Here is a 22578-nt window from a genome sequence, read left to right on the forward strand (position 1 = left end):
TTGACCCAGGGAATGAAAAATGGAAAGTGGATTAGATTACTTAGAAAGGGAATTCCCTGCTTGGAGCATCAGACATATGCTTTGGGGTTTAGGAGACACAAAGCTTATCAAGCTACTTTGTAATTCAGGCCTGGAGCTTCTTTAAATGCATGGCTAGTCTTCAGTTTCAGACAACATATTGCTCGTTAGCTTTTCTTCAGATACAATCTTAGTGTTCATTTCTTTTCAGGTGCTGAGTTCTGTATTTTGTGACACCAGTTATGGAATGGGTGACCTTAATTGTCTCCTGCATGTTGCCTGGGCCAGAATGCCAATTGGATAACAGGAGGGTCATGGTTGCCCTATGGAGAGGGTGATGGAAAATTGTAAGACATCAGGACTTGGCTGATGCAGGAGAAGACATAGACTGTAAAAACTGATTGATCATGAAAAGTAAACTTGCAAAGGACAGCACGCGTGCACTCTGAAGCCTACAGGAGAGAAGCTCACACTTACACCTCCCATGGCATTATTGCCATGCTTTATTCATTCTTTAGTATGCCCCAATAGATGATGGTGGACACAAGCATTTGGTGATAGTTTATTAACCAATTTCTACCTCTTAAACAACTCCTGGATAATAAAACATTACATTTTATCTACAGAGATGAAAAGACCTTAGAAATTGTCTAAGGTAGTTCACCTTAATGAGAATGAGAAGGAAAATAAGTTGTCCAAGGTCATAGAGCTTCTAAGGCACATAGAGTCTGTTTTAAGGCACATAGAGTCTGTTTATGCACCTTATCTCATTTAGTCTTCACTGATCTCTGTGAGGTAGTTGTGGAAATTGGCCTAATTGCTATTTTATTGAGGAGAATGTTGAGTTTCGGAAATTTCAATACCCAACATAAGAAGAAAAGTGAGGTGTAAAATCAGGTCTTGAAGTCAGAGTTTTAACTCCTCCTGCAATATTTTGTGGCCTCTGAGATGTGCCCATAAAGAGAAATTTAATAAACCCTGGCCTGTCTTAGCTTCCTACTATTTTTACTAAACCATTACTTTTTTTCCTTGAATAAAACTTGGTATGTTAGCTCACAAAATCTGTTATTCTATTATTCCATGTTCTGTGTAGTTTTTATCAACAAATTTACAGTTATCAATAAAGCAAACCAAAAAATGATTCATGGAGAACTATTGTTTTTCTATTCTAATTCCTGCCATCATCTTGTGTAAATTTTGTATCTACACAGATGACATTACCTTCATCTCTTATGTCCTTGGCCTTTGAACTCCTTGATTTTTTAACCTGTTTTCCTGACCCCATATTGGATTAGTCGACTTTAGGAAATACGTTGCCTCCATAATGTTAAAGACCAACATCTTAGGGGTATAATTATACTAGGCAGGGGTGGAGGTGTTGGCAGTGGTGAGATAGTCAAGGTTGGCACTGGTCTTTTCACCAGTTTTGAATTTTGTCTTTAAGGCAATAGAAAACCATTGAAATATTTTCAGTAACAGAGTGACATAATCAGATTTGCAATAAAAAAGAAACGTACTGCTGTATCGAAAACAAAATGAAGAGGGACAAAAGCGATTTCAAGAAATTAAAGGATTATTAAAAGAGTTGATGATGGTTTGTATCAGGTTGATGGCAATGGGAATATAGAGAATGTTTAGGAGCTAGAATTAATAGGACATGGTCATTGGTTGAATATAGGACTCAAGGGAAATGAACCATTTAATAATAATAAAAAAAAACAGTGTTAGGCTTGGAAAACTAAGACTAGTTGTGGAAATACTTACTGAGACAGGGAGCACTGAAAAAGAAATAAGGTTGAATTTGGGAGGAAAGGCAGATGGGAAAATGGTGAAATTAGGATTTGATACGTTCATTTGTGGTAACATAGAGAAATCTGAGTCCTACAGGGAGTAGGATACATGAGACTGAAGTTAAGAAGAAGAGAGGCTCAAGAGGAGAAGGAGACCCGGGGAAATAGGTTATCACAGATGCTGTAGGTGGTGGATGCTCCAAGGATGCAGATGTAATCAAATGATCCCAGCTGCAAAGTGAGGATCCATTGCATTTAGCAACATTGAAGTCAGATATGTTTTTAGTATGAGTTATTTCAATAGATTAGTGGTAGAATCTAGAATTCAGTGGGTTGAGGAATGAGGATAATGTGAGAAAATAGAGGAAGGAATTACAAATACTTCTTTTAAGAAGTCAATAATCCAAATACAAATCTCGATGTCATCTAAAACTACTCTTCACACTCACTGCCCACATAAAAATCAATCACTCAAAACTGGCAGCCCTACCTCTTCTTTTTCAGATTTATACCCATCATCTCTATCAGACTCCCTTGGCCTAGTTCCTCTTAATTTTTACATGGGTCTCCTCCTCTTCAGCCCTCTTAGGTACATCATTTGAAAGCTACTGGAATGACCTTTAGAAAATTCATATCCTCCTCAAAATCCTTCTATGTCTCTCCTTGTTGTGGCTAACTTCCATTCTCTCCAGCCTGACACAGCCTTTCCTGGGGCATCCCACATTCTAGCTACCGAATACTATTTCAACTTCCTTCAAGTGTCTTCTTTGTTTAGCATATGCTGTTTATTTTCTAAGAATGCCTTTAATCCCTTCCTCATTCTACATTACTTGGCAGATTCTTCCTCAGCCATCAAAAGTCAGCTAAGATTTCATCTCCAGGAAGCCTCTTGGCTTTCCCCTGCTGTCTTTATTAAATGCTGCCACTGCACATGGTGTGTTCACCAATTTTGACACAAACTATTTGTCTATCTTTCATTGCTTTATATCTAAAATCTTGTGCAAAATCTGAGACTAAATTGATGTGTACTGAAAGAATGAATACCTGCTTTAGATACAAAGGGAAAGACATACAGATGACCTATCACTCTCCCCAGATGCCCATCTTATTTATTTACATTTCAATTCAGATGACTTGAGGAACAAGGTAACCTAATAGAAGGCTCCACTGATCTTCACCTCCTGCAAGGACACCAAGTTAACAAATATTACACACACAAAAGAACACCTTCAGAAGAACCAAAAGTGAGGTGAGCACTCAATCCCTGGTTCTAACTTCATATCACTGGAAGAGCACTGAAAAAAGTAGGAAAAGTAGCCTCGAATCACTGACCCCTCTCCCATTCCCCCTGGCAGCAGCCACATGGCACAGAGAGAGAGAGAGAGAGACCCTGTACTCTCAGGGAAAGGAGAGCACAACAATTGTGACACATTGAATTGACCTCAGTGCTGCCCTGCCACAGCAGAAAGAAAAACTGGGCTGAACTCAGCTGATGCCTGCCCACAGAGGGAGTATTTAAACCGGGCCTAGCTGGGGGGAATTGCTCATCCCAATGGCTGGAACTTGAGTTCTGGCAAGCCACACCATGGTGAACTGAAATGTCCTGAGGCCCTATATAAACTCCAAAGGCAGCCTAGGCCACAAGGACTGCAACTCGTAGGTGAGTCTTAGAGTTGAACTGATCTCAACCAGTGAACTTGGGGGGCACACAATCTATTGAAACACCAGCTAGGTCAGCTAAGGGAGTAATTGAGTTACCCTTCTCCTACCCAGGCTGCACAGCTTATGGCTCCAAAAAAGACCCCTTTCCTTCATTTGAGGAGAGGAGACAGAAGAGTAAAGTGGATTTTGCCTTGCACCTTGGCTACCAGGTCAGTCACAGTAGAATAAGGACCAGTTAGAGTCATGATGTACCCTTTTCAGGCCCTAGCTCCTGGACAACATTTCTAGACACACCCTGGGCCAGAAGGAAACCTGCTGGTTTGAAGTGAAGGACTCAGTCGTAACAGGGCTTATCACCTATTGACTAAAGAGAGCTTGGGCCCTGAGTAACCAGCAGCAATACCCAGGTAGTATGCTGTGGGCCTGGCATGAGACTCTGCGACTTGTTGGCTTTAGATGAGACCTAGCACATTCCCAGCTGTGGTGGCTACAGTGGAAGGCTCTTTCAGCTTGAGAAAAGCAAAGGGAAAAGTCAGGGGACTTTGTCTTGCAGCTTAGGTACCAGCTTGACCACAGAGTCGGGGAGAGCACCAAGCAGCCTCTTAGGGTCTCCAGTTCCAGGTTTTGGCTCTTGGATGACATTTCTGGACCTACCTAGGACCACAGGGGAGTTCACTTCCCTGAACGGTGAGTCTCAGGTCAGGCAGCAAGCTGAGTGAAGAGTACTTGGGTCTTTAAGGGAATATCTGCAGTAGACTGGCAGTACTCCCCATGGGCCTGTGGTGGTGATGGCCATACAGTGAGGCTCCTTTGCCTGTGGAAAGAGGAGGGAAGAGTGGGAAGGACTGCATCACATAGTTTGAGTGCCAGCTGAGCAGCAGTACGGTAGACTATCAAATAGACTTCTAAGGTTTCTGAGTCCAGTGATTGGCTCCTGGACAGCAACTCTGGGCCCACTCAGTGCCTGGGGGAACTCACCACCTTTAAGGGGAAGACGCAAGCCTGGTTGGCCTTGCCAGCTGTTGACTACCTCAAGGCATTTAAAAATCAAACTCCTAAAGGTCAAGGATAAAGAAAGCAACCTAAAAGCTGCAAGAGAAAAGAAGCAAATACATACAGTGAAGTTCCCATGCATCTGGCACCAGATTTTTCAATGGAAATCTCACCGGCCAGGCAAGTAATATGAAATATTTAAAATGCTGAAGGGGCGGGGAGAGAAACTTTTGCCATAGAATAATATACCTGGCAAAAATATCTTTTGAACATGAAGGAGAAATATAGACTTTTGCAGACAAATAAAAGTTGAGGGGTTTCATCAACACCAGATTGATCCTACAAGAAATGCTAAAGTAAAAATTTACTGAAACAAATGATAATGGAAACATAACATACCATAACCTATAGGTTATAGTGAAAGCAGTACTAACAGGCAAGTTTATAGCTATAAGTGCTTTCATTGAAAAAGAAGATTGGGCCAGGCATGGTGGCTCACACCTGTAATCCCAGCACTTTGAGATTACCTGAGGTCAGGAGTTCAAGACCACCCTGGCCAACATGGTGAAACGCTGTCTCTACTAAAAATACAAAAATTAGCCAGGCTTGGTGGCAGGCACCTATAATCCCAGCTACTCGAAAGGCTGAGCAGGAGAATCACTTGAATCCAGTGGGGGAGTTTGCAGTGAGCCAAGATCGCGTCATTGCACTCCGGCCTGGGCAACAAGAGTGAGACTTCGTCAAAAAAAATAAATAAATAAAATAAAAAATCAATAAACTTCAAATAAATAATCTAATGATGCATCTTAAAAAAAACTAGAAAAGCAAGATAAAACCAAACCCAAAATTAGTAGAAAAAATAATAATGATCAGAGCATAAATAAATAAATTTGAAATGAAGAATATAATACAAAATATCAACAAAACCAAAAAGTAGGCTTTTTGAAAAGATAAATAAAATTGACCAATCCTTATCCAGGCTAATTAAGAAAAAAATAGCAAAGACCCAAATAAAATCAGAGATGAAAAAGGAGACATCACAACTGATACTGCGGAAATTCAAAGAATCATTAGTACCTACTACGAGTAACTATATGCCAATAAATTGGAAACTATTTGAGTGGATAAATTCCTAGATGCATGCAACCTACCAATATTGAAACATAACGAAATCTAAAACCTGAGCAGACCAGTAACAAGTAGTGAGACCAAGACAAAATAAAATGTATTCCAGTAAGGAAAATCTCAGGACCTGATGACTTCATTGCTGAATTCTACCAAACATTTCAAGAGCATCTAATACCAATCCTACTCAAACCATTCTGAAAAATGGAGGAGGAGGGAATACTTTTAAACTGATTCTACAAGACCAGTATTACCCTGATATCAAAACCAGAAAAAGACACACTAAAAAAAAAAAAAAAAAGGAAAATTATAGGCCAATATCTCTGATGAACATTGATGCAAACATTCTCAACAAAATACTAGCAAACTGAATTCAACAACACATTAAAAAGATCATTCATAATTGCCAAGTGGGATTTATCCCAGGTATGCAAGGGTGGTTCAGCACATGCAAATCAATCAATGTAATATATCATATAAACATAATGAAGAACAAAAAAGTATGATCACTTTTACTGATACTGAAAAAGCATTTGATAAAATTTAACATCTTTCTTGATAAAAATCCTCAAAAAATTGAGGATATAAGGAACATACTTTAGCATAATAAAAGCCATGTGCAACAGATCCACAGCTAGTATCATACTGAATGGGGAAAACGGAAAGCCTTTCCTCTAACATCTGGGATATGACAAGAATGCCCACATTCACTACTGTTACTCCACACAACACTAGAAGTCATATCAGGGCAATCAGATGAGAGGAAGAAGTAAAGGACACTCACACTGGAAAGGAAAAAGTCAAATTATCCTGGTTTGCAGATGATATAATCTTATATTTGGAAAAAACTAAAGACTCCACCAAAAAATCATTAGAACTGATAAATTCAGTAAAGTTGCAGGATAAAAACCAACATACAAAAATCAGCAGCATTTCTATATCCCAACAGTAAACAATCTGAAAAAGAAATCAAGAAAATAATACGTTTATAATAGTTGCAAATAAAATAAAATACCTAGGAACAAACTTAAAGAACTGAAAAATCTTTACAATGCAAACTATGAAACACTGATGTAAAAAACTGAAGAAGACACACAAAAATGGAAAGATATTCCATGTTCATGGATTGAAAGAATCAATATTGTTATAATGTCCATGCTATCCAAAGCAATCTACAGATTTAATGCAATCCCTATCAAAATACCAATGAAATTCTTCATAGAATTAGAAAAAGCAATTCTAAAATTTATATGAAAGCACAAAAGACCCAGAATAGCCAAAACTATCCTAAACACAAGGAATGAAACTGGGGGATCATATTACCTGACTTCAAATTATACTACAGGACTCTAGTAACCAAAATGTCATGGTACATAGATCAGTAAAATAGAATAGAAAATCCAGAGATAAATCCATATATTTAAATGAAATCATTCTTGACAAAGGTATCAAGAACCTATATTGAAGGAAGAACATTCTATTCAATAAACTGTGCTGGGAAAACTGGATATCCATGTGTAAAAGAATAAAACTAGACCCCTGTCTCTCACTATATACAAAAATCAAACCAAAATGTATAAAAGACTTAAATCTAAGACCTCAAGCTATGAAACTACTAAAAGAAAACATTGGGGAACTCACCAGAACATTGGGCTGAGCAGATTTCCTGAATAATGCCACAAAAGCACAGGCAATCGAAGCCAAAATGGACGAATGAGATCACATCAACTTAAAAAGCTTCTACACTGCAAAGGAAATAATCAACAAAATGAAGAGGTAACCCACAGAAATGGGAGAAAATATTTACAAACTATCCATTTGACAAGGGGTTAATAAACAGAGTATATAAGGAGCTCAAACAACTCTAGGAAAAACAAATTTAATGATTTGATTAAAAATTGTGCAAAATACCTGAATAGACATTTCTCAGAAGAAGATATACAAATTGCAAACAGTGTATGTAAAGGTACTCAACATCATTGATTATCAGAGAAATGCAAAACAAACTATAATGAGATATCATCTCACTTCAGATAAAAGGACCTTTATCCAAAAGTCAGGCAATAACTAATGTTGGCAAGGATGTATATAGATTTATCTCTAGATAAAAGAGAACTTTTTGTACGCTTTTGCTGAGAATGTAAATTAGTACCATCACTATGAAGAAAAGTTTGGAGATTTTTCAAAAAACTAAAAATAGAGCTGCCATACAATCCAGCATTCCTACTCTTAGAAATACACTCAAAAGAAAGGAAATCGTATATGGAAGAGATCTCTGCACGCCCCTGTTTACTGTAGCACTATTCACAATGGCCAAGATTTGGAAGCAATCTAAGTGTCTATCAACAGATGAATGGATAAAGACAATGTACATATACACAATGGAGTACAATTCAGACATAAAAAAGAATGAGCTCCTGTCATTTGCAACAACATAGATGGAACTGGAAGTCATCATGTTAAGTAAAATAATCCAGTTACAGAAAGACAAACATCGCATATTTCATTTATTTGTGGGAACTAAAATGTAAACAATTGAACTCGTGGAGATAGAGAGTAGAAGGATGGTTACCAGAGGCTGCTAAGGGTAGTGTTGGAGGGAGTGAGGATGGTTAATGGGTACAAAAAGTAGTGAGAAAGAATGAATAAGATCTCTTATTTGTTAGCACAACAGGGTGACTACAGTCAGAGATCATTTAATTGTACATTTAAAAATAACTAAAAGAGTATAACCAGATGTTTTATAACACAAAGGATAAATGCTTGAGATGACGGATACCCCATTTGCCCTGATGTGATTATTATGATTTGCATGCCTGTATCAAAATGTAACTCATAAACATATACACTTACTATGTACTCATAAAAATTAAAAAGAAAGAGAAAAAAATGAAAAGAAAAAGAAAAACATCCAGATGACTTGAAAGCCAGAATAATTGGTTTTTATATTTCAGGTAAATAATATTTCTAGAAACACATAATGAAGTAATTTTCATGAGGAGTGAAAATACAGGTTTAGCTTATGCAGAGTTTGTAAATCAATTCAAATGGGATCACAAAATAAATATTAGAATTTTCATTCTTTATTGTCTTTTTCCATTAATTTTGAAGATTTTATAGGCATATATATTTTTAAATTCTATTAAAGTAATGAGACTTGGCAAGTAATTTCACAAAGGTTTAACTCTAGTATATATATTAGCATTAATCATTTCTGGAATAATTATTTATAAAATATATAAAGTTTTATATATAAATGTATATATTTATATGCATACACACAGTTTAGTAGTTCCTGTGTAATTAAGTAGGTTATGTAGGCAATATGAGGACTTTTGAATAAGTCTTCAGTTGCTACCATGGAAACAATTTTTAGAGTTGTTCTGCAGAGTGATGTGATGCTGATTAAAGAGTTCAAGCACTTCATTTAAAAATTAGTCCAGTCAGCCGGGAAGAAGCTGCACATTGCAGAGCTGGTCCACCTCTTGCTGCTGAGCTGGGCTCTGCTGGGCTGCTCCTGCCAGGCTGCCATGGCCAGTGGCTCTTCTTTACAACCTTCTGGATCTAAGGAGGCCAGGAGGTGATTTACAGCATGGCAGCTCCGGTGATCCTTGTCAAAAGGTTAATAGTTATGAACTTTCCAGTTAAGAAATGTATTATGTACTGCTCTGTAATCTGTGAGTGCTTAGCCTTAAAGGGCTTGATGAAGATAATATTCTGGCATTTTAGATTCTGACACGAACTTCATAACCATTAAAAACAAATGCTTGGCAAATTAATGGCTGTCGGATCTTTATTAACTTGCAGTGAAATATAATATCACTTTCATTAAAATATATTGCTGAAAAATGATGGTGAGAAAAATGTATTCCGAATGACAGTGAAGCTGTGAGATCCTAGGGCTGTTTATTTTATTACTATGGCAACTGTGATAAAAACACACAAACCACCAATGTTGTTTCCTTTAGTGAAAATTCTAAATTATGAATCCACTTGCTAACTAATTTTAAATTCTGACTTTTCAAAACAAGGTGTTATTTTAGGGGTAACTTTCTAAAACTGAAATTTAGTCTCTTACTAGAAACACAGAAGCAAAATGACTGCAGGACAATTGAAATTTAAAATAGTCTAAAACATTGAAAAAACTTTTCTATAGCTGAATTTTCCCCAGACCACTCTAACCCTTTATCCCTTTGCTCTTTTTAACTTATCAAGAATACAGTGCTGTGTAATTATGAAAATCTCAGTATTTGTTGTTATGATACTTATCAAATCATCTAAAGAGAAGTTAAATTTTTGCCATTTTAATGGGCATTAAAACTGTTTCACAAAGCCATTAAAGTAAACCAACATTATGCCCATTTTATGGAACTTGTTCTATCTGCTGTGCCACACTTAAACCAAACTCTGTGTCAAAAAACAAACTGGCATATGTGAGTATTCACAAATAGACATAGACAAAGAATATTTTCATGTGTAGACACTTGTCACCAGTAAAATAAAGTAGATTGAATTGCAGTCAGCTGAAAACATACTGAAATCTAGGTTCATTTCCTTCATTGATTCATAAACTAATCACACCCTACTACTTCTGTATAGTGTGGCAAGGATGTAAAGTTGAAACATACACATCTAGGTACCTTTATACTCAATCATACTCTTTTTCTTCTGTCTTAATCTGTTTTGTGCTCTTGTAGCAGAATACTACTGGCTGAATAATGTATAAAAAGCAAAACTTACCACCTCACAGTTCTTGAGGTTGAAAAGTGATATGGTTTGTCTGTGTACCCACCCAAATCTCATCTTGAGATCCCACATGTTGTGGGAGGTACCTGGTGGGAGGTAACTGAATCATGGGGCAGGTCTTTCTTGTGCTGTTCTCACAAGAGTGAATAAGTCTCATGAGATCTGATGGCTTTATAAGGCTATTTCCCTGAAAAAGCTCTCTCTCTCTTTGCCTGCTCCCAATCATGTAAGACATGACTTGTTCCTCCTTGCCTCCCATCATGATTGTTAGGCTTCCCCAGCTATGTGGAACTATAAGTCCATTTAACCCCTCGCTTTTGTAAATTGCCCAGTCTTGGGTTTGTCTTTATCAGCAATGTGTAAACCGACAAATACAGTATATTGGAACCAGGAATGGGGTGCTGCTGAAAAGATACCCAAAAATGTGGAAGCAACTTTGGAACTGGGTAACAGGCAGAGGTTGGAACAGTTTGGAGATCTCAGAAGAAAAGGAAACTGTGGGAAAATTTGGACCTTCCTAGAGATATGTTGAATGGCTTTGCCCAAAATGCTGATAGCAATAAGGACAATAAAGTCCAGGCTGAGGTGGCCTTAGATAGAAATGAGGAACTTGTTGGGAACTGGAGCAAAGGTGACCTTTGTTGTATTTTAGCAAAGAGACTGGCAGCATTTTGCCCTGCCGTAGAGATCTGTGGATTTTTGAACATGAGGGGCATGATTTAAGGTATCTGGTAGAAGGAATTTCTAAGCAGTAAAGCATTCAAGATGTGACTTGGGTGCTGTTAACGGAATTCAGTTTTAAAAGGGAAGCAGAGCAAAAAAGTTTGGAAAATTTGCAGGTTGACAATGTGATAGAAAAGAAAATCCCATTTTCTAAGGAGAAATTCAAGCTGGCTGCAGAAATTTGCATAAGTAACAAGGAGCTAAATGTTAATCAACATGACAAGGGGGACAATGTCTCCAGGGTATGTCAGAGACCTTTGTGGCAGCCCCTCCTATCACAGGCCTGGAAGCCTAGGAGGAAAAAAAGGTTTTGTGGTTTGGGTCCCTCTGCTGTGTGCAGCCTAGGGACTTGTACCCTACATCCCAGCTGCTCCAGCTATGACTGAAAGGGTTCAAGGTACAGTGTGGGCTGTTGCTTCAGAGGGTGGAAGCCCCAAGCCTTCACAGCTTCCATGTGGTATTGAGCCTGCCAGTGCACAGAAGTCAAGAATTGAGGTTTGGGTACCTCTGCCTAGATTTCAGAAGATGCATGGAAATGCCTGGATGCCCAGGCAGAAGTTTGCTGCAGAGGCAGGGCCCTCATGGAGAACCTTTGCTAGGGCAGTGCAGAAAGAAAATGTGGGATTGGAGTCCCTACACAGAGTCCCTACTGGGGCACCACCTACTGGAGCTGTAAGAGGGCCACCATCCTCCAGAGCCTAGAATGGTAGATCCATGGACAGCTCGCACTGTGCACTTGGAAAAGCCACAGACACTCAATGCCAGCCTGTGAGAGTAGCCAGGATGGGGGCTGTACACTGCAAAGCCACAGGAGCAGAGCTGCTCAAGGTTGTGGGAGCCCACCTCTAGGATAAGCATGACCTGGACGTGAGACCTGGAGTCAAAGAATGTCATTTCAGAACTTTAAGATTTGACTGCCCCACAGGATTCCAGACTTGCATGGGGCCTTTAGCCCCTTTGTTTTAGCCAATTTCTCCCATTTGAAATGGCTGTATTTACCCAATGCTTGTACCCTCAATTGAATCAGGAATTAACCAACTTGCTTTTGATTTAACATGCTCATAGTTGGAAGGGACTTGTCTTGTCTCAGATGAAACTTTAAACTGTGGACTTTTGAGTTAATACTGAAATGAGTTGAGACTTTAGGGGACTGTTGGCAAGGTATGATTGGTTTTGAAATGTAGGTACATGACATTTGGGAGGGGCTGGGGTGAAATGATATGGTTTGGCTATGTCCCCACCCAAATCTCATCTTGAATTCCCATGTGCTGTGGGAGGGACCTGGTGGGAGGTAATTGAATCATGAGGAGGGGGCTTTCTCATGCTGTTCTTGCAATAGTGAACAAGTCTCATGAAATCTGATGGGTTTATCAGGGGTTTCTGCTTTTGCTTCTCTCTCATTTTCTCTTGCTGCCACCACATAAGAAGTGCCTTTTGGAGGGCACGGTGGCTCATGCCTGTATTTCCAGCACTTTGAGAAGCCAAGGTGGGCTAATCACCTGAGGTCAGGAGTTTGAGACCAGCCTGGCCAACATGGTGAAACCCCGTCTTTACTAAAAATACAAAAATTAGCTGGGTGTGGTGGTGCATGCCTGGAATCCCAGCTACTCGGGAGGATGAGGCAGGAAAATTGCTTGAAGCTGGGAGGAGGAGTTTGCAGTGAGCCGAAATTGCACCACTGCACTCCAGCCTGGGTGACAGAGTGACACTCTGTCTCCAAAAAAAAAAAAAAAAAAAAAAGTGCCTTTCACCTCCTGCCATGATTCTGAGGCCTCTCCATCTATATGAAACTGTAAGTTCAATTAAACTTATTTTTCTTCCCAGTCTCAGGTATGTCTTTATCAGCTGCTTGAAAACGGACTAACACAGGAAGTCTAAAGTCAAGCCACCAGTAGGTTCAGTCTCTGGCTCCATTGCTGTGTCCTTCAGACAAGTGGAAAGCTAATCCTCACATGGTAGAAGGTGGAAGGGCTAAGGGGCAAAAGGGGGCCAAACTTGTCCTTTTATAATGGCATTAATCCCACCCATGAGGCAGAGCCCTCAAGGCCCAATCAGCTCCCAAAGCTCCCACCTCCCAGCACCACTACGATGACAACTATATTTCAGCATGAGTTTTGGAGGGGATGAACATTCAAACCATAGCACCTTCTTTACTCCATTAAAGATGAAAACGTTGTGATTTCTGTGTTGAAATTGAAACTTTTTTGGTTCTAAGGTTTTGTAATTACATGCACTCTTTGGTTGACTGATCAATTTTACTGATGAGGAAAATGAAAGAACCTGTGGTTTCTTTTTAATTTTTCTTTTTAAAATTTTTCATTCTGCTCCAGAGCATGGTGTTTTCCAGTTAGAGGTCAATAAAAACAGCGATTTAAATATTTTTGAATAAATAAAATGTAGCAGTTCCTTATTTTTGTCCTGCCTTTAGTCTACAGTCTACATTTTTGGCAAAAACTTTCATTTTGCAAATCTTTTTCCAGTATGCAGTGCCTGTGAGTTTCAAGTGCATTTGTTAAGTTGTTGCATTTTCTTCTTTTGTCCTTTCTCCCCTTCCCCCTATTTCATCAACAAGAACAACACGTCATTTCAAATATCAAGGCATAATCATTCTCCTGCAAGGCAAGTGTATTTGGCCATACTTTGGGCAGTATTTGTCTTTTCTCTGAGAGAAGAGTCCCATTATCTTCATGGCAAGTTCACATTCATGACTGTGGACTTCATGCCTATCAAGCAGCCCAGAGAACCAAAAGACAGAATCAAACTGGATTCCCAATTTATTGTGTATAGCTTTTACCCAAAAAGGTTGTTGAGAAGATTGGAAAAGACAATATATATGTCTGGCTAAACAACTAATTGTTTTCATCTTTATTTTTCCTTGCTTTCATTTCTATTTTTTTAAAATCAAGCATTATAGTCATAATTTTCACTCAAGTGAAGAACTCATGAAGGATAGGCTTGGCATGGCAGCTAGAGCCCGATAGCACCTATATTTTTATGCACCACTATGCTTGGTGGATTGATATCTTGTATCAAGTCATTAGACAATTGCTCCAATTCTAGGCATGTGTCTCCTTTGAAGGGAGATAAATAGGGCAGTGAAAAACAGTAGGATCCAGTTACACCTGTCCCCTTGTATTTGCTCATTTTTTTATTTTGAAAGAATCTCAAGCCCACATAATATTCACAAGCACAGTACAAATGGTAATCGTTGTCCCCCTGAACTGTTTGAAAGTTGCTAATATGGTATCTAATCCCCTCTGACTATTTTAGTATGTATTTCCTACAAATGAAGACATGGTTCTACATAAACACTAACATTCATCATGAAATTAACACTGATACTGAGACATTACTGTCATCTAATCGTCAGACTCTATTTAAGTTTTACCAAGTGTTCCAGTCATATCCTTTATTACCATATGATCCGGTCCAGTATCACATGCTCATCTAGCTGTCATGTTTCCTTAGTCTCTCTCATTGGGGAGCAGGTTGGCATTGGTCTGTCCTTGGCTTTTATGACCTTGGTGCTTTTGAAGATTACAGGTCAGTTATCTTTTAGAACATTCCTCAATGTGTTTTTATCTGAGGTTTCTTCATGATTAGACTTGAGTTATGAATTTTTGGCAGAAATACCACAGAAGTGTTTTCGTTGCACCTTATTTTTATTTGTACTATATTATAGTAACTCTAGGGACATTAAATTTGATAAACTTGATCGGGTGTCATCTGCCACACACAGTTACATCATCATTTATACATCTATCCATATATATTGAAAATCATATGTTCACACCAATACCTCTAATTCCAAACCAAAGCCACAAGATTTATTCTAGGTTTCTCCTTTTCCATAATTGCAACTCCTATCTGCAACAGCAAAAATCTTGGATTTCATAGTCCTTAAAATATTTGCTTATTTCATCAATCTCCCCATATGTAACTAATCTTAGGCCATATCCACCTCATCTCACCTCACACAAATGCTATGCTTCCTCTGCTCAGGCCCTACTACCCCATATTGAACCACTCTCCTACTCTAATATTCTCCTCACACCCTCGGGCTGTCACATTCTGAGCTAGGCTGCCCCTCTGTGTGAGCCTCCATACCTTCTCAAGCTCTAACACTGATCTGGGTCCCTCTTCCCCCACTTACCAATGTCTACCTTGCTCTACCCCCCCAATAGCTTTTGGATTAAGTTATTTAGCAAGGGAAGAAAAGGAAAGGGAAGAAAAGAAAAGAAGAGGGAGTGAAGCAAAGAGAAGGGAAAGGAGAGCAAGACGGGAAGAGGAAGAAGAGAAGGAAGTTGACTTTTGTATTCCCCTGCTTTCACTCCCAAGTTCTCTCGCTTTTGAGTTCATTGCCTCTTTTACACCCATTTTCGTCTTCAATTAATATTGTTTTTACAAATTGGAGGCCTCTACCTTTCTGTCTGTGTTTTTAAAAATTGTCCAGATTTATTGAGGCATAATTGACAGAAATGAATGTATGTACTGTATTAAATAGGATATTTCGATATACATGTACACAGTAAAGTGATTATGACAATCAAGCTAATGAACAGATTCATCACTTTACATAGTTACCACTTTTTTTGTTGTTGTGAGAACACAAGATCTACTTTCTGAGCAAATCTCAAGTAAATAAAATACAGTATTAACTATAGTTACCATGCTGTATGTCAGATCTCCTGAACTTACTTATTCTGCATAACTGACACTTTTTACGCTTTGACCAACATCTCCCCATTTCTCCCAATCCCTAGCCTCTAGCAATCGCCTTTCTACTCTGTTTTGATTAGTTTGACGTTCTAAAATTCCACATACAAATGAGATCATGCAAGATTTGCCTTTCTGGGCCTGACTTATTTTATTCAGCGTAATGTCCTCCAGTTGTATCAATGTTGTTGCAAATGGCAAGATTTCCTCTTTTTTTTAAGACCGAATATTATTTCATTGTATATGTATATCACATTTTCTTTATCCATTCATCTGTCTGTGGATACTTAGGTTGATTCCATATCTTGGCCTTTGTGAAAAATGCTGCAATGAACACGGAAGTGCATATATTTCTTTGAGGTACTGATTTTATTTCCTTTCAATATATACTCAGTAGTGAGATTGCTGGATCTTATGGTCATTCTATTTTACAATTTTTGAGGAACCCCAATATTATTTTCCATAATGGCTGTGCTAATTTACGTTAATTACCACCAACGGTGCACAAAGGTTCCCTTTTCTCCACACCCTCAGCAACACTTATCTTTTATATGTTAGATAACAGATGTGAGGTGATATCTCATTGTGGTTTTAATTTTAATTTCCCCAAAGATTGGTGATGTTGAGCATTGTTTCATATACTTCTTGGCCGTTCGTATTTCTTCTTTTGAGAAATATCTATACAGGCACTTTGCCCATTTTTAAATCATATTATTTGCCACCGTTTTCTTTGTTCCTGTTTGCTCAACTCGAATTCTATTCAAATTTCAATTAGTTTGGGAAAATTATCCCTAGTGAAGGTAATGGTTTTGAATATCCTTTTGGAAGTACAGCTCATCTTCACCCTTATATTCCTTTTTGTCACTTTGGACAAAAGATTTAATAGACCAAAGCTTTATAAATAAATTAATTGGCTAAAACATGAACTCATATGCATTTTGATAACTTGAATGTGTTTGGCTACTTAGACTCTATCAGCAGAGAAAGCTGAGAAAGTAATTCTTTTATAATAAGGTTTTGAGTGAGGAAGGTCACATCGAATGGCCATGATAGAGTGGGTGGAACCAAGTTACTGTGTCATTTAGCACAGTCCTGCCCATTAGTTCTGAATCAAGTCTGTCTCTTAAATTACATTAATGTTGCTGGTAATTTCAAATCAAGCTAATGTGGGTACTTTTTGAGGGAAGAATGTTTTGAATTTGTTGGTGACAAGGCAAGAGATAGCTTTAGCTCAGATTTGGAACAAAGAAGAAAACAATCTGCACAGAGGCAGTCTGTTTCAGAGGCCAGCCTGGTGTCTAGTGGCAATACCAACCTTCTGAGAACACATCTAGTCATGCTGGCCTATCTCAACAGTATGAAAGGAAAGCACACAAAGGAATTTTGCCTACATTTGGACTGGAGTTTTAAAGGTGATCAGCAAACTCTTGGGTGCTCTCTGTGTTGTAGCAATGGAGCTTTAATTATAAAATCCCCAAGTGCAACACATAGATCAAGAGTTGAGTTCCAGTGTTCGATAGTCCAGTAGGGAAACTACTGTTACAATAACTTATTGTACATTTCAAAACAGTTAAAAGAAAGATTTGGAATTTTCCCAACACAAAGCAATGGTAAACATTTGAGGCATTGTATATCCCAATTACCCTGATTTGATCACTACACATTGTATGCACGGGTTAAAATATTGCATGTACCTCAGGAATGTATACCATCATTATGTATCAGTAAAAAAAGGTTTGAGGCCACTTGCCCAATTCCTCAGCCTTTGTGATTGATGATTTCTCCTCAGAAACTCGTGGTTTTTTTTTTTTTTTTTTTTTTTTTTAGACGGAGCCTTACTCTGTTGCCAGGCTGGAATGCAGTGGCACTATCTTGGCTCACTGCAAACTCTGACTCCCTGTATTAAGCGATTTTCCTGCCTCAGTCTCCCAAGTAGCTGGGATTACACGCATGCACCACCACACCCAGCTAATTTTTGTACTTTTAGCAGAGATAGAGTTTCACCATGTCAGCCAGGCTGTTCTCGATCTCCTGACTTTGTGATTTGCCCACCTTGGCCTCCCAAAGTGCTGTGATAACAGATGTGAGGCACCGTGCCCGGCCAGAAACTCGTTTTTTTTTTTTTTTCTTTTTTTTAATTAAATAAAAGCAAGTAAAATTTCATTTTATAGATAAGGCCATTTCTATTTTATTTATATCTATTATTATCCACAGATATTTAGTTTGTATTTTTATGAGCAAATTCAAATTTATTTTAATGTCATGTCATTTTCAATGTGTTTAAAAACCTCATAAGTTAGTAGGAGCCCTAGTTTCCTGGGACAGAATGCCACAGGTACTGAAATTTGTCACCTTTCCCTACAAACCCCCAGCAATTTAATCCAAGTCCATAGCTTCAGAAAGCAAGGAGTTGTATCTCCAGTCAGTCTACTCCTCTTGTTTTTGGTTTTTCTATCAAGAGAGGGAGATCACAATATTTCAAACAGGGAACAAAACAGTTGAACTTCCAGCTCAGGTTTGTGTAAAATGGAGTGAGGGAAGACCCCACTGACTCCAGAGAAAAGGGTAAGGTTGAGATGGATTTCTTTACAGCTTTGTGAAAATGGAAGAAAAAAGATTGACAAATAAGGATCCATTGCGTAGACGAGAATCGCTTCATAAATGAAGGCTCCAGCTCCTCAAATGGGAGGGGCCTGACTGGACAGCCTAAATCAGATGAGGAATCAGCCACACTGAAAAAAAAAAGTCTGAAAAATAATCTTCCTAATTTTGAAGCCAGATAAAATACTTGGGGAGAATGTAAAAAAGAGTAAAAAGCCCCAAACAGGTGGGAAAATGCTAACATTAGAATGGTATAAAAACATTCGGCTGAGTTTTCAGTGGTGGTGGCTAATTTAGCCCCGTTCTGTAGTAGGGTCACAAACCTTGACCAAGCAGAGGGTCGTAGAAAAGGCTAGAAAGAAGGGCCTGAAGACGATGAATTTTGACTCCTGATTTTATTATTCAATTTCTTTTTTTCATTTAAAGTAGTCTTCCGTGGTTGGGAAGCCTCGCCTCCCAAGACCAGAGGCAGTTGGAGCTGGTTGTTGTTGGAAGGGAGTGGGTTGGGGAACTGGGGTGTGGGCAGGGGGACCCCTGCTCTGCTGGCAATCCTAGGTGGAGAAGAACTGCACTTCATAGAGTCTGGGGTGTGGTGGGAAGGGGATGAGGCAGGAGCAGCAAGCTGGGGAGATGGACCCACCTCAGTCCCCAGCTTCATTTTCTTCTAATGTTTCCCCACTGGTGGCATTCTCTGCAGTCTTGGAGGCCTTCTTCTTCTTTTTTTTTTCCTCTGGGTTTTTTGACTTGCAGAACTCTAGATGAGGGCCTTTAGCTCTGCATCCTGGACCTCCATCTCAGACTTGTAGAGGTCAGGCTCCAGGGGACCACTGGTTATCCACATGGGGGCATTGGGCATGAGCAGAACTGTACATTTAAACGGGGCAACAAATTCACCCTCCTTCTCATAGAGAACATTAAATGGTTACCGCAGTTCGTGTTTGGCACACTCCACCACACCCATTGAGCCTTCTTCTCGTCTTCAAAGGTTCCTAAAGTAACCGGCATGGCATTAAAACTCCTTTCCATCCACTGAAGAAGGCACGTGAAGTTTTCATTCTCAGTCCATACTGTTTAGAGGGGTCTCGTTTGGAAACAGTGGTTCTCTGTCCTGCATCCTTGGCCCTGCCCTCTCCTGAGCTGACAAGAACATCCACAGCATGTACTTCATATACCTCAAATTCAGCTTTTTCATGGTCCTCCTTCTGCTGGTCTGTGGGATTCTTGATAATGTTTTTTTCCTCCATCGATGACATGCTGCTTCAACAGGTGTGACAGTATACCTTCTATTGGCATATAGTTAAATGAGTGGGCAACTTTGTTCCAGGCTTCTGTCACTTGCATGTTCTGATTTCCAGGTTTGACCAGGCATTGGGCAGCTTCAGCACAAAGGTGAGCTGCCTTAATAACATCTGCTTTCCTCCCTGTTACTTGAGTCCCCTGAGTTACATCAATCACAAAAGTATGAGCTACATTAGTGATGAAGTCATCCATACGGACCCAAAGTCAATTTTTACCAGGTCACCTTTCTTGAGAATATAATCCTGGCCACTCTTCAAGGGACAGAAGCGACACACATAGTTATTTACTGAAATGCTGGTGGGAAAGCAATGCCTTTCTTCATTTCCTTTTCTTTCTTGAAGATTTTCCCTGTTTCTTCCATAATCATGGCATCACCTTTCTCACACAGGCTCAGTACTGATACACTTGAGCTAGATGCTTCCACCAGGGACCGAAGTACCCGCTTGGCGATGTTACCCCCCATCTTATACTTGGTCATGACCAGGTCTTCAGCGTTAGTTAGCTCCTGCTGCTCGTCCTCGCCCTGCATCTTCCTACCACCACCACTGCAGCCTCGTTTCCCCTGAGCCGCAGCCTCTGCCTCCGTTCCTAGCCGCAGGCTGGGGTCAGAGGCCCCTGGATCCTCCAGGAGAGGGTGAGTGAAAGCGCGAGCTAGCAAGGGAGCGGGAAGGCAGGCGAGCATCATCCACAGATATTTAAATGAAAGAGACAAGCATACCGCACCTTAAAATTGTGAGAATTGAGGGAAGAAAGACATTCTTTTTCTATAAACATGCCAAGCGGGCTCCTAACTTAGGGTGTTTGCATTAGTTATTTCCTCAGCTAGAAAGTTGTTTCCCTAGAGCTTCTTTCCCATTCTTTACTCTTTCTTGCCATTCAGGTCTCAACTCAAACCTCAGTGAAAACTTTTTGATTAACTAAACTGAAGTCCCTTGGTGTTTCACTAACATAGCACCTTAATATATTTTCACCTTGGCACTTTCATATTCTTATTGTATTCTTGATATGTTGGCTATTTGCTTACTGTCTACCTTCGTCAACATGAATGTAACTACCAAGAAAGTAAAGACTTTGTCTTGTTCACTGTTGTATTACTAGTACTTTGAGTATCTGGTGGCACACAATACCTAATCAATAAACAAATGTTTAAAGAATGAATGACATGAAAGCAATAGTGACTGAGTAAAATGAAGCCGCTTCACGTGAATTACATCGGACACAAGAAAAAAATAGCTGGGATGTAAAATGAGCTAAAATAGCAGTTAAATAGGTATTAACAAACTAGTTCAAGGGTGTAATTCACTTCATATTGACCAGCCAGAGGTAATAGCAAGTGACTTTCTAATTGAACAGGGCTCAATCAATATGGTTACCTATGACTAATTAAATTAATCATCTTCAACTTTGTTAAGTGCCTTATAGATGTTTAAAATATATAAGAAGTATTTCCTATATTTATATGATTCATTATAGGTCATTCTCAATATTCATGGAACACTAAGGAGCTGCTAAGCTTCATTCGAGATGCTGGGGATACAAGGGTGAATTAGAAAGCATTCACTGCCTTCAAAGAACATAGTCTACTGTCTAGAGTCTGGAGGAGGATACAGGACAGGAGAGTGGTGGGGCCACCATGTGGTGAGTGTTAAGATACTGCCAAACAGAGAGTGTTAATGGGAGCACAATGGAAGGGCATAAAAGGTCACAAAAACTTCCTTGAGAATGCAAAATTTAAGATAAATAAACTTGTAGGAAAGTTACAAATTGGCTAATCAAATGTGAAGGTTGGTAAAAGGGCAAATGACCCAAGGAGGTGAAAGATTCCAAGGTCACATAGAGAAGCTTAGGAACATACATATATTTGTGCAATAGAGCATGAGGGAATGCAGGGAGCACACCCCACCAAATGGTCATGCTGGTGCTTTGTTAAAAATGATTTAGTGCATCACTGCATTTACCCAGGGTTGGTGAACTATGGTCTTTCTTACTCTAATGGAAAACAAATTCCCAGTGTGTCATATAACTTGTGGAGAGGGACAAAATAACTTCATTTAAGAATTTTGCTGATTTAGGAAAAGCACCTAATTTTGAAAATCGATTTTATTCCTTGGGTATTGAATGTCTGCTCTCTGTCAAGCATTGTGGTAGATGCTGAATGCAGGGTGGAGAACAAAACACATAGAAGGCACGCTGCTGTGGATCTTAAAGACTGTGCCATTGGAAGCATCTTTGGCAAGGGCTCTGCATTGTTATGAGGGCCACAGTCAGTAGTAGCAACGGTGAATTTTTCCCCATGGCTTTATAGGCAGAAGATATCAATGAGAAAGCAAAGCAGATATTGTAGATGCCATGTGGTGGCTATGGTGCAAAGTCTAACTTTAGGAAGCACATAAGAATCCTCCTTAGGGTTTCCTGGAAATGCTCGATGAATTGGGGTAACTTTGTAGTGGAGATAGCTGAGATTCTTTGTAAGCAGAAACAAGAACATGTCCTTTACCGAATACTCACTATTAATGTTAAGGTGACTTAATTGGTATCCACAGATAGGTAAAGCCTGATGATCTGTAGATTATTCTCATGATCAAGTTATGATGGATTCTTATGCTTTCGTATACCATGACACCATGGGTAAAAATGGTATTAATGCCATGCTTTCAGCCACAGACACATTTGCTGGACCCTAGTGCACAATATTGGCATAATTTTACTTGGTGAAGTTGAGTGCTCCTTCTATGGGCTGCACTAAGCAGACAGATCTCCTTTAGGGTAGCAATAAAAGTAAAATAGTGATTTTTTTCCAGCCCATTCAGGTGTGGGTTATTCATGTGATAGTAAAAGTTCATATGCACAATTTTAAAACACTAAAATGAGTCAAGACTGAACAAGGGATTTTGTAAAACACACA

At 39.2% G+C, this 22578-nt stretch overlaps 1 pseudogene; it reads right to left on the minus strand.

The window, feature by feature from the left end:
- Positions 1-18973: 18973 nt before the first annotated feature.
- Positions 18974-20202, minus strand: LOC103240550 (proliferation-associated protein 2G4 pseudogene; annotated as a pseudogene).
- Positions 20203-22578: the final 2376 nt, after the last annotated feature.

Source organism: Chlorocebus sabaeus, chromosome 13 (assembly GCF_047675955.1).
Source record: "Chlorocebus sabaeus isolate Y175 chromosome 13, mChlSab1.0.hap1, whole genome shotgun sequence".
Classification (NCBI taxonomy): domain Eukaryota; kingdom Metazoa; phylum Chordata; class Mammalia; order Primates; family Cercopithecidae; genus Chlorocebus; species Chlorocebus sabaeus.